The 19944-nt window shown below is 37.7% G+C and overlaps 1 protein-coding gene across 2 annotated transcripts in view; it reads right to left on the minus strand.

The window, feature by feature from the left end:
* Positions 1-19944, minus strand: part of GMPS (guanine monophosphate synthase) — a 77099-nt gene that overhangs the window by 52740 nt on the left and 4415 nt on the right. The gene's annotated exons all lie outside the window — the stretch shown is intronic.

Consider the following 19944-nt stretch of genomic DNA (forward strand, 5'->3'; position numbering starts at 1 on the left):
TATGTATCTTGAAAATCCACTTGGAAGCATAAAGAATATGAAAAACATTTATAACATTTTGGGTAAAAATACAAGAGTATATGAATATATATGAAGAAGAAATGTATAAACAGATATACACCTATATACTAATAGAGGCAATAGAGAAATGGAGCTACAGTAGGTGATTTAAAATTTTTCTTCATGCTCTTCAGTATGTTCATATACATGTCATAGTTTTTCCCCCTCCAGTTGTAAAATCTGCACAGTAAAAAATACTTAAGCCCAGCCCTGGAGGCATGTTTTTTAATCCTTTCATCCCTTATCCCTCTCCATTTATGTGAACAAATAAATGGAGGCCTCACAACACCACTAACTCTTTACAGCAGTAATGAAAAAAAAGCAACAATCACAGCCATCTACAGAGGAGGATCTATGAGAGGGACCCAACCACAGGCCAGAAGGAATTCCTCAGATCGCGAAATGAAGGTTGTAATTGTAATACTGAGCAGTGTAGAATAATCAGATCACAGAAAACAGATGTTTATAGAATATATTAATGCAACAAATGCTAAAACTTTCTCCTTTCAAATCTTTACCCTTAGTATACATACAGAAACACACACACACATTCCCCTGTTAAGGAATTTATTGAAAAAAATATTTTTAATCTTTTTTTTTAATAAAGAATTTTTGAAAGACTATCATGTTACTGTATAAGTGTCTTGGATTAGTTCCATTATCATCTTCACAATTGTCACCAAATCCAAGTACAACCTGATATTTCGTATTAAGGACAGAGTTCTCACTTTGCATGATTCTGTTGTGTAAGAATTTCATTCCATGTTTTACACCAGGGTTTAGTTAACTAAAGGCTTCCCTGGTGGCTCAGATAGTAAAGAATCTGCCTGCAATGTGGCAGACCTGGGTTTGATCTCTGGGTTGGGAAGATCCCCTGCAGGAAGGCATTGCAAGCCACTCCAGTATTCTTCCCTTAAGAATTCCATGGACAGAGAACCCTGGCGGGCTACACACAGTCCATGGGTTGCAAAGAGTCAGATACGACTAAACAACTAACATTTACACTTTTTCACACTTTTAGTTAACTAAGAACAGTCCCCAACACCATGGCTCCAATTTCTGCTAACATATTAACTATCACATAAGTACAAAACTTTGCTCCTCAGTCCACAAATCGTCACATAAATAGCAGATGAACATCATAATCAGTGGCCAATCATGTCCCTCTTTCAAAGTGTATTGGCAACTAGTCACTGCACAACACATAGCTGAGGGTACAACTGTGTCGTCTCCTTGTTGCCCAGTGACAAATCTACATGCCATTTTACACATATTCAAAAGGCAGTCTAACCAATAAAGGATCAAAGTACAGCAAAGAAATGAAAAGTGATATGCTGGAAGTGAATTGCAAGTCCAAAGTAAATGGAGTTATAGAAGAAGGAGCTGGTGGTGGCAAGGATGACACCGCTGCAGAGGACTTTAGTGAAGGCGAAATGATCAACGAGGAAAGTGGTTGTAATAAAAAGAATGACAATGTCCCAGAGGAAGGGACTCCAAGAAAATACTTCAAATATTTGAAAATACAACAAACTCTTGGAGATATTTCATAACATTCAAGTGCAAAGGATAAAATGTTAAAAGTCATCAAAGCATACAAAAACTGTGAAGAGAAGCACTGTGTACAAACTTATCAAGACTAGTTTAAAAATAAAACACAATTCTCAATGTTTCCAATGTTTTAAGTTACACTAAATGTTAGTTTCACTACTTCTTTATATTATACATCTCTATTCTTTATAGTAATAACAGGAAGTTTATATTCCAACAAAACTTTTTAAAACATAAGGAAACCATCACAATTTTCCCATTGATTACAAGATTGCTTTGCATGGTTTCACCTGGTAAGTTCATTTTTATAATCATTTTACTACCACATAGTAAGGACTCCTATTTATTTAAATCAAAAAGTTTTTCTTAAATAAATGGGTTTTTAATAAAAATGTATAGTGCTTACTTAGCACATTTTAAAACTGTTCAAGCAAATGACATCAGAGATCACTGAGGAAACAATGAACCTTGCCTCATACTTCTCCACTTCAGCTATCAACTTGCTTATCTAGCATAGTTTCAACAACTCAGGGAAAAGCAAAAGGACACCAGTGATAAAAGGGAAAGTTCCTTTCCCTGAAGACCCTGAATCTATTTATTCTTACTTCACACAGAGTTACAGTTTGATCATTAAGCTCCCAAACCTTCCACCGACTAGAAAAAGCACCCTCAAGAGAAAAACAGCTCATTAATCACATCAATAGTAGAGACAAGCAAAATTCAACATCAGGAGACAGAAAAAACCTATTGTATCTATTTAAAAAATTGATTTAAAAGTAAATACAAAGGCTACCCCTTCGCAAGTGACCTGAAGTCATCATAATAAATATTCATGTTTTAAGATAGTAAGAAAACAGTATTAAGTAAAAACTAAATCATATTCAGTACCCTATTTTAGAATAAAGCAAAAGAATCTTGCAAATTCTTAGACAGCATCATTTTTGGATCTTCCTGAAGCTCCACATATCACTGACCAACCAGACAGCAAAGCCAAAACCCATGACATATATAACTAAATACCAAGTTATCCCCCAAGGTCCCCAAAATACAATCTGGTGAGAATGAACTACCACAGCCACAATCCCTGGTGTGAGGGAAGCACCATTAAAGAAAACAAGAAAAAGCCAAAATACCGACAGGTACAAGCTTAAAAAAAAGCAGGGAGCCAATTTAAAAATAGCAGCTGCGCTGGAAGGAGGGATGGCCACTCCAAAGGTGCAGAGCCAGCAGGAGAACGCACAGTAAGGCCTCCAGGAGAGAATGGTTTTAATTCCCATGAAGCTTTGAAACTAACAGAACTGGACTCCCTTGTGGGTCAGAGCTCATGCATGACAAGGAGCAACTGCTGGGATCAGAATCATAATTAAGTAGGATAAGGAAAACAGAAGTGCTCTAAGTGTTAGTCGCTCAGTCGCAGCCAACTCTTTTATGACGCCATGGACTGTAGCTCACCAGGTTCCTCTGTCCATGGAATTCTCCAGGCAAGAATACTTAGGTTGCCATTTCCTTCTCCAGGGGAATCTTCCTGACCCAGGGATTGAACCTGGGTCTCCTGCGTTGCAAGCAGATTCTTTACCATCTGAGCCACTCACCAGGGAAGCACCAAAAAAAACCAGAAAGGCCAGATAAAGCAGGGGGAGGAATCCATGCCAGGAATGCTTAGAAAACAAACGGCCATAATTTTAACAGAAGAAGGAGCTCTATCAAGTTGTAGAAGTTTAGAAAGGCAGTCTAAAATGCAAAAAGAAATGCTGGGACTTCCCTAGCGGTCCACAGGTTAGGATTCTGTGCTTCCACTGCAAAGGGCACAAGTTCAATCCCTGGTTGGGGAACTAAGATTACCACAAGATTACCACAGGTGGTCAAAAAAAGCAAGAAGCACACCTGATACTAACACAACATTGTTAATCACCTATACCCCAATATAAAATTTAAAAAATTAAACTGCAAGAAGTTAAATTAGAATGGAAGAAAAACAATAAGCAGAGAAGTTAAATCCCATACAAAGTTATTAAAAGTAAAAAAGGAAGTAAGGAATAGAATAATATCTTTAAAGAGAGCAAGAGAGAAAGGCAAACTCAAACGCCAGATCAAAACTGGAATGTGCTATTTCTAAATGAGACAAAAGGTATGCAAAGGATAAAAGAATATGAATAAAAATCAGACTAAAACCCAAAAGGATCAATCCCAAGACATACTCTTAACAATATTATTGGGCTTCATAGAAAAAAAAAATCTTGACTATTTTGGGTAAAAACGTAATTCAATCAACTACACATCTGTTATGTAGTTTTCTTGATATGTGTCTTATGTTACAATGAAAATTTTTTAAATAAAGCAAAAGAAGGGAAGTAACAGCCTATACCTATTCTTTTAGGTGTCTTACGTACTTTCTTACTCGTAATACATTTGTTTTACAGATGAAGAAAATGTCGGTTGCCTAGAGATAGGACTAAAATGTAAGCTTTTCCAACCCCAAAATAATTAGCACTGCAGAAGGAAAGTGGGTAAATAATCTTCAAAGTTATTTTATTCTTTAGTATTTTGGTACTTAAAAGGGTAAGCTTTATTATTTTAAAAAGCTTTCTTACATGAGTAAAATAATGTTCTGTTTGTGTCTGAGAAAAGTACTATTTTATAAATCATTTTTGAAACTGAATTTCATCAGTACTAAGTTTATTCAAGTTCAGTTCAGCTCAGTTCAGTCGCTCAGTCGTGTCCGACTCTTTGCAACCCCATGAACCGCAGCACGCCAGGCCTCCCTGTCCATCACCAACTCCCGGAGTTCACTCAAACTCACATCCATGTAGTCGGTGATGCCATCCAGCCATCTCATCCTTCGTCGTCCCCTTTTCCTCCTGCCCCCAATCCCTCCCAGCATCAGAGTCTTTTCCAGTGAGTCAACTCTTCGCACGAGGTGGCCAAAGTACTGGAGTTTCAGCTTTAGCATCATTCCTTCCAAAGAAATCCCAGGGCTGATCTCCTTCAGAATGGACTGGTTGGATCTCCTTGCAGTCCAAGGGACTCTCAAGAGCCTTCTCCAACACCACGGTTCAAAAGCATCAATTCTTTGGTGCTCAGCTTTCTTCACAGTCCAACTCTCACATCCATACATGACCACTGGAAAAACCATAGCCAAGTAGCTGTCTTTAAAAGGTCTTTCAAATTAGAACCCTTCAACTGTTAAAATTAGAAAGTTTTAGGGTTAAGAAAGATTTTAAAAACACTCACCAACACCTATTTTAGTGATCTGAGAATCTCAACTATTCAGAATAATCCTTTCATTACCAAAAGGCTAGTGGAAGTTTGAACACATTTATCTATCTAATCTCACCACACCTATAACTAAAAAAATAGTACAGTTTCTTGACAAAATTATCCAACATCTCAGGTATTCTGGATGAATCAACTTCACTAAAGATTTTTCTACAAGAGACCATCACCTCACTTACAATGCTCAATTACTTTGGAACCTACAACTTAAAGGGTTAAATCAAAGAGTCAGATTCTAGCTCTTGACTTCACCATATACTTGTTATACCCTCCTTTTATTTTGAAAAATTTTGAACCTACAAAATTTGAAAGTATGGTACAGTTAACAGCATCCTCCACCTAAATATAACATTAGTAACATTCTATCCCCTAAACAACTGGAAAGTAAATTGTAGATATTTCACTCTCCAAGCTATTTCTCACCATGTACCTCTTAGAAACAGAGACATTCTCCTACATAACTACAATACTATTTTCATATCCAAGAAATTTAACACTGATAGTATCTATATACAAATTCTCCCAAATGTCACAAATACTTTAAAGGATTTTTTAATTCCAGAACTCTTATCAAAGACCACACACTTCCCACAATTAACCTAATTATTCAGTTTTTTAAGATCTTTCATGACACTGTCATTTTTTAAATTTCAGATATTTCATTTTTTTAATTTTTAAATTCTTTTTGTAGAATGACCCATACCAGGATCTGCTTCCTACTTCATGATTAGATTCTAGAGAAACTTTTTTTTCTTGCAGCGAGTTTACATTGGTGATGATTTTACACTGCCTTCTCCTGATGTCATACAATGGCAAGGACACAGTGTCATTTTGTTCCATTATTGGTGATACTGACTTTGATCACTTGATTAACATGATTTTGCGATTAAAAGAAAAAAAATCTGATTCAAGTCTTCCCCCTGCTTAAAACCCTATAGTGACTCTCTCTTAGAATAAAGTTCAATAAGGTCCAAAATACAAGTCCTGTGAGGCCTTGGCCTACACTTAAGCCTAAACTGCTCTTTTAAACTCTCTACAGTCCCACATAGTAAGTATAACTGTCCTCTGAATCGATCTCAAATATGTCACTAAAAGAAATCAGACATCTCCGAAATCATGCTATATCTTAACATTTTCCATTTGCCCAGTGACAAAGCTGTCACTGCCACGGTGATAGTTACATATAAGCTGACATAAAATCCTCTAAAGAAAAGGGGATTCCAGGAATCTCTCAGGAAATTTGCCTTAGAGCAGAAAGATGTCCCAAGAGTTCAGAGAAAGAAATACAGGTGAGTCTGGCTGAAAGTCATCTAGAATAGACATGCTGGAGCTTGATGTAGCTCAAGTACATCATTTCTCTATGCAGTCTATGAGTTAAGATCCCTAGAAAGTGTAGTGATTCTTTATTTCTAGTGATATGACTGAGCAAGTGCAACCCCTTAACACTTCAGTCAGCAGAACATTTAAAAAGTGGTGCTGGGAAATCTGGTCAACCACTTGTAAAAGAATGAAACTAGAACACTTTCTAACACCATACACAAAAATAAACTCAAAATGGATTAAAGATCTAAACGTAAGACCAGAAACTATAAAACTCCTAGAGGAGAACATAGGCAAAACACTCTCTGACATACATCACAGCAGGATCCTCTATGACCCACCTCCCAGAATATTGGAAATAAAAGCAAAAATAAACAAATCAGACCTAATTAACCTTAAAAGCTTCTGCACATCAAAGGAAACTATTAGCAAAGTGAAAAGCAGCCTTCAGAATGGGAGAAAATAATAGCAAATGAAGCAACTGACAAACAACTAATCTCAAAAATATACAAGCAACTCCTACAGCTCAACTCCAGAAAAATAAATGACCCAATCAAAAAATGGGCCAAAGAACTAAATAGACATTTCTCCAAAAAAGACATACAGAGGGCTAACAAACACATGAAAAGATGCTCAACATCACTCATTATCAGAGAAATGCAAATCAAAACCACAATGAGGTACCATCTCACACCAGTCAGAATGGCTGCAATCCAAAAGTCTACAAATAATAAATGCTGGAGAGGGTGTGGAGAAAAGGGAACCCTCTTACACTGTTGGTGGGAACGCAAATTAGTACAGCCACTGTGGAGAACAGTGTGGAGATTCCTTAAAAACTGGAAATAGAACTGCCTTATGATCCAGCAATCCCACTGCTGGGCATACACACTGAGGAAACCAGAAGGGAAAGAGACACGTGTACCCCAATGTTCATCGCAGCACTGTTTATAATAGCCAGGACATGGAAGCAACCTAGATGTCCATCAGCAGATGAATGGATAAGAAAGCTATGGTACATATACACAATGGAGTATTACTCAGCCATTAAAAAGAATACATTTGAATCAGTTCTAATGAGGTGGATGAAACTGGAGCCTATTATACAGAGTGAAGTAAGCCAGAAAGAAAAACACCAATACAGTATACTAACGCATATATATGGAATTTAGAAAGATGGTAACAATAACCCTGTATGCGAGACAGCAAAAGAGACACTGATGTATAGAACAGTCTTATGGACTCTGTGGGAGAGGGAGAGGGTGGGAAGATTTGGGAGAATGGCATTGAAACATGTAAAATATCATGTATGAAACGAGTCGCCAGTTCAGGTTCGATGAACAATACTGGTTGCTTGGGGCTGGTGCACTGGGACGACCCAGAGGGATGGTATGGGGAGGGAGGAGGGAGGAGGGTTCAGGATGGGGAACACATGTATACCTGTGGCAGATTCATTTTGATATTTGGCAAAACTAATACAATTATGTAAAGTTTAAAAATAAAATAAAATTAAAAAAAAAAAAAAACCATTTGAAGAAGGACTGAGTTCTGGTTATTATCTGAAAACTTCCATTGACATCTTCTGGTAAGAACAAGGAAGTACTAGCAAAAAAAAAAAGAATCCCAGAATGAGTTGTCAATGGTCTGGAAAAAAATCCCAGATGTAATTGAGTACTCACAAGAAATAATGAATCATCAAAATTCTTGATGGAACAAAAGATCTGTAGAAAAACAAGACCTGGACAACTCAAGTCAAAAAGTAATTGAGGAGTCAGGCTAAATGTGAAGAAAGTTCACACTGAATTGACTTATATGAAAACCAATTTATTTCATATAAATAGATATATAGATATCCTTTCTCTATACCTAAGTAGTATATGATTCTTCTAAAAAAGGCTAAGTCCAGGGACTTCACTGGTCATCCAGTAGTTAAGACTCAGCACTTCCACTGCAGGGGGCATGGGTTCAACCCTTGGTCGGGAAACTAAGATCCTACATGGCACATGCCACAGCCAAAAATAAAAATAAATAAAATTAAAAAAAAAAATTTAAAGTCTAAGTCAGGATAAGAATCCATTTTGCAATGCAGGGGATATGGGTTTGATCCCTGGTCGGGGAACTAAGATCCCACAAGCCACAGAGCAACTCAGCCCAAATGTCGAAACTAGAGATTCTGTGCACCACAGGAAGATCCTGTTTGCTGCAGCTAAGACCCGATGCAGCCAAATGAATAAATAATGTTTTTATTAAAAATAAGAGTAAATTAAAAGTCTAAGTCTCTGAAAAATATATATGCTGCTGCTGCTGCTAAGTCGCTTCACTCATGTCCGACTCTGTGCGACCCCATAGACGGCAGCCCACCAGGCTCCCCCATCCCTGGGATTCTCCAGGCAAGAACACTGGAGTGGGTTGCCATTTCCTTCTCCAATGCATGAAAGTGAAAAGTGAAAGTGAAGTCGCTCAGTCATGCCCGACTCTTAGCAACCCCATGGACTGCAGCCTACCAGGCTTCTCTGTCCATGGGATTTTCCATGCAAGAGTACTAGAGTGGGATGCCATTGCCTTCTCCAGAAAAAAATATATATGTATATATAAAATTCCAGGTGCAATCATTGAATACAAGTGACAATTACACCGTTGCTCATTTTACATAATAAATGTATAAAATGCCTTTAGGAAACAATGTCATACACCTAAGAAAAATCTAGAAGCCATGAACCATGCTTTGATGCAATAATACGCAACACTGTATGTACATTTGGTTGTTCAAGCAATGCTCACTTAGCATTGACTGTCTCATATTGCCTAAATTATGATCCCTAACTTTTGATCATTTTGATCACTCAATTTGTCTGTATTTATTTTTCTCCATCTTGTTTAATCTAAGTATGCAACCTATAGGCCTCCTCAACAAATATTTCAATAAATTACTATGTTTTAAAGTTTTCAGTGTTCACAACGTTTGTGAAATACAAGTCCCTAGTGACATATAGTGTTATCTTAGCCTTTTACTGCTCCTGGTTTGTTAATGAGCTCATACACTGAGGAAACACTTTTCCCTACTGATATTTCAAGCTAGTGGTTGTTCAACATTCCTACTTTGTTTCTACATGTTATCTGCGATCCTGCTACTATCATTTCCATATCACTTCTAATTTATTCTCCTTTACCGACCAATTTATAGTAATTCTGATTACAACTTGATCTTTTTTTGAATAAACTATGTCTCTTGACTTTTCAAAGTCATTCCAAATTCTCTTCTCCCCTATCTATAAATGTACTAATAGTTCCTTTCAAGTTCAAGCAAGCACCACCCCAGAGCATAATGAACACAGTCTGAATGTACTATCTAAATCAACAAATCAAAAAGCAGTTTAGTCTGGACTCAGGCTTCTCTGGTACCTCAGCTGGACAAGAGTCCGCGTGCAATGCAGAAGACCCTAGTTTGATTCCTGGGTCAGGAAGATCCACTGGAGAAGGGATAGGCTACCCACTCCAGTATTCTTGGGCTTCCCTGGCAGCTCGACTGGTAAAGAATCTGCCTGCAATGCAAGAGACCTGGGTTTGATCCCTGGGTTGGGAAGATCCCCTGGAGAAGGGAAAGGCTACCCACTCCAGTACTCTGACCTGGAGAATCCCATGGACTGTATGGTCCATGGGGCAGATACTACCACTAGCACCCACTTAAAAGACAGCAAACAGACCCCATAAACACAAACTCTATTCATGGAAGTTTCTGGAGAACTTAACTTCTTAGGTAAATATAGTTATAATGCCAAATATAGTTTAATGGGTTTAACTGAGACACATGATCACTGGGTAAGAAAGTAAACACACAACTGTTTATTATCTTTCTTTTCCAACTTCAGAGGAAATAAAATTTACTCCTATGTCACAATTGGTAATTCCAATTTTTAAATCTTTTTAAATCAACTATTTTCCCCTTGGATTTCAATGAAGTTTTTGCAGAAAGTTATAGCAATGTTATTTGGTTGACAAACAGCATTTATGTAGCCAGTTTTAAATTAATAAAACTTGGTACTGTTGGCTAAAATCAAAATACACTATTGTTTACCTCATGATTCTTTCAATCCTTAAGTTTTACCATAGCTACTTCTCCCATTTGATGATAAGCACTAGCCAACTGAGGAACAAAGGTATCTCTAGATAAACCTAAACCATTATTAATTAGCCCAAATCATCCTACTTCTAAAAGTCAGCAATTTACACAAACACACACAAACAACATTCAGTAACAACTGTTGTCATACCGTTAAAATATCAGAAGGAAAAGTTTTGAACCATGTTCAGTCTCATTATCTACTTAGTTACACTCCTCAAATTTTTTTTTTAAATGTTGACCTTTAGATTTCCTGACTAACTCTGTACTGAGATCTCTGACTTATGACTGAGATCTACTATTTTAACAAAAAAATACTTCTTTGAATGGTGACTCAAGTGTGCGTAGCCTGTTCACATGAACAAGAACCAAAGGCTCTTTGCAAAGAAACAACGATCTAGAATATAGATTTATATATCCAAACATCACTGTCCCTCTTCAGTTCATCTCCACATACTATCAGTATACTAAAGATGATCTCAGATAACAACACTTCCCATGCAGAGATGAAAGATAATCAAACAGCTACCTCTTCTTAAATATACCGAGTTTGTGAACAGACTCAATTTTGTCTCTAGTTACTACCTCTAAAATACTCTTAAGAAGTCACCTTAGCTTAGAAGAGATCTGTACATTTTTCCTAAGAAAAACTTTAAAGTTTAAACAGTAGAATGTCCTAATTTCAGTTATTTCGCACACAGACCATTTTTCAAGATGCAACTATTATACTTAATAAACCCAACCTCCTTTCTAATCCTGCCCTTTCTACTGTAGCATGAGCCTGAACTACTTTGTTGAAAATAATCCTGAGTTATTAGAACTTGAAAAACCTATGAACAAAACTGGTGAAAGTTAGGGAAGGAATCAAGCATGCCTTCTGCCTTTTTACTATCAACTTGGCCACAAGTAACCATTTAGCAGATGAAAGAAAGTTCTTTATACATAGTTCCAGAAAGAACAGAATTAGAATATCACCATTTTGTAATCTCTCATAAAATAATGACCTAAGCTACTGCAGTCTACAAACCACTGCTGGTTTGCAAACTGCCACCAGTTCATAAGAAATAGAGCAGTTCATTCATAAATTTTATATAAGCATTCATAAACATATAACAACTTGACAGCAATTTTATTTCCTTGAATCTATAATAAAAATTTGGAGCCTTTATGGTCTACGTCTTAAGAGTTTTAAATATCATTTGTCTAAAAATTTATTCTATTTTACAAAGATAGCAGCCATGGCAAAACTGAAAACTTTCTTAAAAACTGGCTTTTTATTGCAGATCTATGAGGAGCACAGAACTAGATGTTGGCTATTAAAATCACTAAAGACTGATGAGAAATTTGACAATGGATGGGTAAGATGGCAACACTCTGATAAATCTTAACTACAAAAATAGAGACCAGACATACATGACTTTCTTTTTGTAATTAAGGTGTAGTTGATTTACAATGTTAATTTCTCCTATAAAGCAAAGTGATTCAGGTATATATATATTTTAAAAAGGATGTGTGTGTGTATATATATATTAATACATCATTTTTAACATTCTTTTCCATTATGGTTTATCATAGGATATTGAAAATATTTGTTTACCCATTCTGGATATAACATCTTACATCTGCTAACCCCAACCTCCCACAGCACCCCTCCCGCCAACCACTCCTCCTTGGCAATCTGTTCCCTATGTCTGTTCCCTCCTTGTCTGTTCCCTATGACTGTGAGTCTGTTTCTATTTCATAGATAGGCTCATTTGTGTCATATTTTACATTCCACAAATAAGTGATATCGTATGGTATTTTTCTCTGACTTACTTCACTTAGTATGATAATCTCTAGCTGCATCTATGCTGCTGCAAACAACACTTCTACATTCTTTTATGGTTAAGTAGTATTTCATTGTGTACATATAACCACATCTTTATCCTTTCATCTGTTGATGAAAATTTAGAGTGCTTCCATGTCTTGGTTATTGTAAACAGTGCTGCTATGAACACAGGGTCCATGTATCTTTTCATATTAGAGCTTCATCTGGATTTATGCCCAGGAATGGGGCTGCTGGATCATACGGTAATTCTATTTTTAGCAATATGAATAGCTGAGAAGAGAAGCTAAAGGCAAAGGAGAAAAGGAAAGAAATACCGATAAGAATGCATAGTTCCAAAGAACAGCAAGGAGAGATAAGAAAGGCTTCCACAGTGATCAACACAAAGAAATAGAGGAAAACAAAAGAATGGGAAAGACTAGAGATCTCTTCAAGAAAATTAGAGACACCAAGGGAACATTTCATGCCAAGATGGGCTCGATAAAGGACAGAAATGGTATGCCTCTAACATGCTTCTAACAGAATGCTTCTAATAGAAGCACAAGATATTAGGAGGTGACAAGAATACACAGAAAATCTATACAAAAAAGATCTTCATGGCCCAGATAACCACAATGGTGTGATCACTCACCTAGAGCCAAACATCCTAGAATATGAAGTCAAGTGGGACTTAGGAAGCATCACTATGAACAAAGCTAGTGGAGGTGATGGAATTCCAGTGGAGCTATTTCAAATCCTGAAAGATGATGCTGTGAAAGTGCTGCACTCAATATGCCAGCAAATTTGGAAAACTCAGCAGTGGCCACAGGACTGGAAAAGCTCAGTTTTCATTCCAATCCCAAAGAAGGGCAATGTCAAAGAATGCTCAAACTACTGCACAATTGTACTCATCTCACATGCTAGCAAAGTAATGCTCAAAATTCTCCAAGCCAGGCTTCAACAGTACATGAACCGTGAACCAGATGTTCAAGCTGGATTTAGAAAAGGCAGAGGAACCAGAGATCAAATTGCCAACATCCGTTGGATCATCAAAAAAGCAAGAGAGTTCCAGAAAAGACATCTACTTCTCTTTTATTGACTATGCCAAAGCCTTTGACTGTGTGGATCACAACAAACTGTGGCCAATTCTGAAAGAGATGGGAATACCAGAACACCTTATCTGCCTTCTGAGAAATCTATATGCAGGTCAAGAAGTAACAGTTAGAACTGGACATGGAACAACAGACTGGTTCCAAATTGGGAAAGAAGTATGTCAAGGCTGTATACTGTTACTCTGCCTATTTAACTTATATGCAAAGTACATCATGTGAAATGCCGGGCTGGATTAAGCACAAGCTGGAATCAAGACCGCCAGGAGAAATACCAATAACCTCAGATATGCAAATGACACCACCCTTATGGCAGAAAGCGAAGAAGAACTAAAGAGCCTCTTGATGAAAGTCAAAGAGGAGAGTGAAAAAGTTGGTTAAAAACTCAACATTCAAAAACTAAGATCATGGAATCCGGTCCCATCACTTTATGGCAAATAGATGGGGAAACAGTGCAAACAGTGGCAGACTTTATCTTCTTGGGCTCCAAAATCACTGCAGGTGGTGACTGCAGCCATGAAATTAAAGGTCACTTGCTCCTTGGAAAAAAAGCTATGACCAACGTAGAGAGCACATTAAAAAGCAGAGACATTACTTTACCAACAAAGGTCTGTCTAGTCAAAGCTATGGTTTTCCTAGTGGTCATGTATGGATGTGAGAGTTGGACTATAAAGAAAGCTGAGCACCTAAGAATTGATGCTTTTGAACTGTGGTGTTGGAGAAGACTCTTGAGAGTCCATTGGACTGCAAGGAGATCCAACCAGTCCATCCTTAAGGAAATCAGCCCTGAATATTCATTGGAAGGAGTGATGCTGAAGCTGAAACTCTAATACTTTGGCCACCTGATGCGAAGAACTAACTCACTGGATAAACCCCTGATCCTGGGAAAGATCGAAGGCAGGAAGAGAAGGGGACGACAGAGGATGAGATGGTTGGATGGCATCACCTACTCAATGGACATGTATTTGAGCAAGCTCAGGGAGTTGGTGATCAACACAGAAGCCAGCATGCTACAGTCTGTGGGGTCACAAAGATTCGGACATGACTGAGCAACTGAACTGAACTGAATAATTAGCAATGTTGAACATCTTTTCACGTGCCTACTGGCCATTTCTTTGGAGAAATGTCTATTTAGGTCTTCTGCTCAATTTTCAACTGGGTGGGTTTTTTTTTTTTTTTTTTGCTGAGTTGTATGAGCTATTTGTATATTCTGGAAATTAAGCCTTTGTCAGTTGCATTGTTTGCAAATATTTTCTCCCATTCTGTAGGCTGTTTTTCGTTTTGTGTATGGTTTCCCTTGCTGCACAAAAACTTTTAAGTTTGACTAGATCCCATTAGTTTGTTATTATTTCTGTTGCTTTGGGAGACTGACTTAAGAAACCACTGATGGAATTTACAGATACATGCAACTCTTACTATGAGGCACTAAGTAAATATCTGTAGGAAAACTAACGTTTATAACTGCTGAGCCGAATGACGGGACATTATACTCTTTGCTCTGCTTGTGCATGTTTTTAAATTTTCCATATGCAACAGACTACACTGACCCCAGTTCTTCACTATTCCCTATAATCATGTCTTTTGTAGTGTCACTTTGCAGTCTGTCCCATTATAGGCAGAATATATTTCCATACTCTTGACACTGGGCTCAACCCTGACACCTGCTTTTGCCACTGTAATGAGGGCAGTGGTGACAATGTGCCAAACCTTAAGCCATCTTCATGTTTCCACTTGTTTCCTGTGCTTCTGTCATCATCATGAAAATGCTGTGAGCTACTTACTGGTCCAAGCAAAAGATGAGAGTAGTGGAGCTCAGCTGAGCTCACCCACAAACTCTTGAGCAAGAAGTAGGCATCACTTGTTTTTCTGAAAATGTTTCTAAATCAACCTAAAGCAAATTTTAAAAAACCATCTAACAGCAAAGCATTCATGGCAGGTTATGAATCAGTAGCAAATTATGATTCTGCTTTCCCTGGCCATTTATAGTAGAAATATGTAAGAATGTATGAGAAATTGTACAAGATGGTTATTATCATGCTTAGTTCTCTACGACCATGACTTCAAAATACATATTACACTGAATCTTTGCCTTTAGAGGTTAAAATAATTCCATACTTTTTTTTTGTAAGGGGGTAATGAATGAAGGAACTACATCAGGAAAGAGAAACCACTTAGAAGCACTATAAAATAACCTCTGGAAGGCCAAGCCTGGTGAACTCAAAGAGATACCAGACTAGACATAATAATATGTCTCACAGACAAATTGATAGAAGTTTTCTTTTATAATACTTGAAAACAATTTTCATATGAAAATAGTATACCAATGCCAAGGTTGCATTTTTAAAACACCCACTCTTGTTAAATCCACAATGCTTGAAATTCTATTTATTTTAATCAGCTTTACTATCCAATTATTTTTTATTTAAAATTCAAACTGTAGTACCAAATAAAGTAGTGATTCATTTCTATTGTTTTATGCTGCTGCTAAGTCGCTTCAGTCGTGTCCGACTCTGTGTGACCCCATAGACGGCAGCCCACCAGGCTCCCCCGTCCCTGGGATTCTCCAAGCAAGAACACTGGAGTGGGTTGCCATTTCCTTCTCCAGTGCGTGAAAGTGAAGTCGCTCAGTTGTGTCTGACTCTTGGTGACCCCATGGACCGCAGCCTACCAGGCTCCTCCGTCTATGGGATTTTCCAGGCAAGAGCACTGGAGTGGGTTGCCATTCCATCCTCCAGGGGATCTTCTGGACCCAGGGATTGAACCCACATCTTCTGCGGCTCCTGCACTGGCAGGCAGAATCTTTATCACTGAGCCACCAGGGAAGCCCAACAGTGGAGAGTCACAAATTAAAAAAAAATAAAGCTGGTACTTTACCTTATAGCAAACACAAAGATTAGCTCAAAATGGATCAAAAACCTAAATATAAAACTAAGTAAAGCTAAAATTATAAAACTTTTAAAAAGCATAGGCAATTTCACAAATCTTCATGATATTGAATTAAGAAGTATTTTTCAGATATGACAACAAAAGCACAGTGACAAAATTTTAAAAAAATAAGTAGTACTTCATCAAAATTAAAAGCTTTTATTCATCAGAAGACAGCATTAAGAAAGTGAAAAACAACCCAAAGAATTGCAGAAAATATCTGCAAATCATATTTCTGAAAAGATTTGTCACTAAAATAATGAATTCTTACAATTCAATAAAGACAAACAACCCACCTTCAAAATGGGCAAAAGAGCTAAACAGACATATCTTCCAAGAAAATATACAAATGGTCAAGAAGCACACACAAAAAATGTTCATAATCATCTGTCATTGCTGCTGCTGCTTCTAAGTTGCTTCAGTCGTGTCCGACTCTGTGCGACCCCACAGACAGCAGCTCAAGAGGCTCAAGAGGTACCTGGGATTCTCCAGGCAAGAACACTGGAGTGGGTTGCCTTTTCCTTCTCCAATGCATGAAAGTGAAAAGTGAAAGTGAAGTCGCTCAGTCGTGTCCGACTCTTATCGACCCCATGGACTGCAGCCTACCAGGCTCCTCTGTCCATGGGATTTTCCAGGCAAGAGTACTGAAGTGGGGTGCCACTGCCTTCTCCACATCTGTCATTAGGGAAATGCAAATCAAAACCACAAGGAAATACCACTTTATACTCACTATGATGGTTATAATCAAAGACATGTGTTGGCAAGGATTTGAAGAAACTGGAATCTCATATACTGCTGTCAGAATTGTAAAATACTGCAGCCACTTTGGAAAACAGTTTGACAGTTCACCGAAAGGTTAAACATAAAATTACCACAGCGCTCAGTCATGTTCCCACTCTTTGTGACCCTATGGACTATAGCCCACAAGGCTCCTCTGTCCATGACCCAGCAATTCTGCTTCTAGGTATACCCATGGAAATGAAGTTATTTTTATATAAAAACCTATACAGAAATATTCATAGCAACACTATCCATAACAGCAAAAGAATGTAGACAACCCAATGTCCATCCACCGATGAATGGATAAATAAAAGGTGCTATATCCATACAACGGAATACTGGAGGGACTTCCCTGTTGGCTCAGATGGTAAAGCGTCTGTCTACAATGCAGGAGACCTGGGTTCGATCCCTGGGTCGGGAAGATCCCCTGGAGAAGTAAATGGCAATCCACTCCAGTGCTATTGCCTGGAAAATCCCATGGACAGAGGAGCCTGGTAGGCTACAGTCCATGGGGTCGCAAAGAGTCGGACACGACTATATATCCATACAACGGAATATTATTTGCTAATAAAAAGGAATAAGGTAGTTATACATGGATGAACTTTGAAAGTATTATGCTAGGTCTCACAAGAGACCGCATATTCTAAGATTCTAGTCATATAAAATGTCCAAAGTAGGCAAATCTATAGAGACAGAAAATAGGTTAGTGGTTGCCCACAGTTGGGAGGGAGTGCTGTCACTTCAGTTGTGCCCGACTCTTTGCAACCCCATGGACTGTAGTTTGCCGGGCTCTTCTGTCCATGGGATTCTCCAGGCAAGAATACTGTAGTGGATTGCAATGCCCTCCTCCAGGGGATCTTCCTGACCCAGGGATCGAACTTGCATCTCTTATATAAGTCTCCTGCATTGGCAAGTGGATTCTTCACCACTAGCGCCACCTGGGAAACCCTGGGAGAGGCCGGGTAGAGGAAAATGAGGACCAATTGCTAAAGGGTACAGAATTTCTTCTGGGGATCATGAGAATGTTTTAAAATTGACTGTGGTGATGGTTGCACAAATCTGTGCATATACTAGTAACTATTGAATTGTGCTCTTTAAATGGAGTGAATTTTATGGTATATGAATCATATCTCAAGCTGTTGTACAGTAGAATCTACCTGGTAGATACAGATGCTGACTAAAATTTCTTTCAACTTGCTTGTTGTTTCGAAATTTTTCATGAAATGTTAAAGGAGGGAAAAAAAAAATCACAGCATAAAAATGTTTCACTTTTACCAGTAATACATAAAAACAATGATCTATCTACAATCATTGTATTCATCTAAGAGTCTCCCAAATTAGAGACTGTTCACTGAAAACTTGTCCAAAGCAGATTTTAGAATTTTGTAGTCCCTGGCTTACATTCACAATAACACTCAGAGGCTAAGAATTAGTTCTCCAAATTACAGACAAGGTGAGGGTGACTTAACTTTACATAAACCTCCATGCGTTTTGAGAATGAAAAAGGTTCTGTTCTCCAGTTGATGAACAAAAGAAATAGGGAATTTCACATGTGCAGGCAGTTTTAAAAGTTTGGAAAATGTCCTCTGTAAATGTTATGGCAGACTAGAACAGATTATTTTACCTTTTGGTCAGTTTCAACACTGCTGGTTCTCAAAGTTTAGAGTTAATTTTGGCACTCAATTTTTAACTTCAGAATAACTCTTAGAATAGGTACTAATTTAGAAAACAAAACTTTTAATGTATACACATTAGGCTTGAATTTTAGCCAAATTTTAAATACAGTCACTAGAGAAATCAAAATTCAAATTCAGGATGATGTACTCCGTCACTGAAGTGCCTATATGACCCAGTTTGCCCAGAACTGTCTTAATTTACACCTGTTATTCCAACGGCCGACCCAAGGCAACATATATCGCATGCCTTTCATTTTTAACATATTATTATGAATAATTGCATTAAGGTAAGATAGTATGGATTTATTATACTTCCACCTTCTGCCATGGCTTTGCCTGGTACTCTGTTGAAGTGCAGGTGCAGTGAAGAGTTCTCATTTTAACTTCTGGTTCATTCTAAAAGCCAACCACTGAGAACCAATCTCTCTTTCCTGACATGTTCCTGATAAAACGAAGTACAAAGTACACTTAGAACTTGGACACTGACAATTACTGGTAGCTAACTATCCAGCCATGCGTGCTGATAGAAGGAATGTCTGAAGCTGCTGTTCTGGCCAGCCACTTGGTGTACCTGCCAGGAGTACCACTGCCATTCCTCAGGTTGCAAAATGCACATGACCTCCAGGCCTCTATCAGCCGAGTCAGTGGGATATACAGCTGTTTGTGAAATACGTGTGGGAACGAGACTGTGTGTTCCTGTGCAAATGTACAGAGAGAGCAATCTGAACTTACACTATAGTAGTTTTGCCATTTATTTAATTGGATATACACAACACAACAAATTTTTTTTTGGATAATATTTTACAACAATTATTAGAAAGTTAAACGATTTTAGCACCTCCTTTTCTGTTCAAGTGCCCCAGTTTACACAAAAAGTATATGGTCACACTACTATAAACAAACACCTTATTCCCTATAAAGTTGTAGTGGACCATATTAGCGAGTCTATAAATCTAAATCGAACTACATAAAGTATCTCCTAGGTCCTCAAAACCATTAACCTGAAGGGATGGCAGGCAAGGGTCAGCCAACAAGAAAACCAACTAATACCACACTATTTCTATAGTAAAATTATTTTTTTAACCAATGTGATTCTTGAACAAATACAAAAAAAAAAAAAAAACTATTCCACAACAAGTAAGAATAGTCCACACCTAGAACTATATATGCGATCACAAAAGATTCTAAGTTCTATTAGTTCTTTGTTGGTTCACAAAGTGCTTCAAAATTACGTATTAACCCTGAGGACTTCCTTCACTTTGAGCATTTAAACAGAGTTTAGGTTAGAAGGAGGCATGAAAATAGTTTAAGCACCGTGCTGTGCTAGGTCAC

The sequence above is a fragment of the Bos mutus genome, chromosome 1 (genome assembly GCF_027580195.1).
Source record: "Bos mutus isolate GX-2022 chromosome 1, NWIPB_WYAK_1.1, whole genome shotgun sequence".
In the NCBI taxonomy this organism is placed as follows: domain Eukaryota; kingdom Metazoa; phylum Chordata; class Mammalia; order Artiodactyla; family Bovidae; genus Bos; species Bos mutus.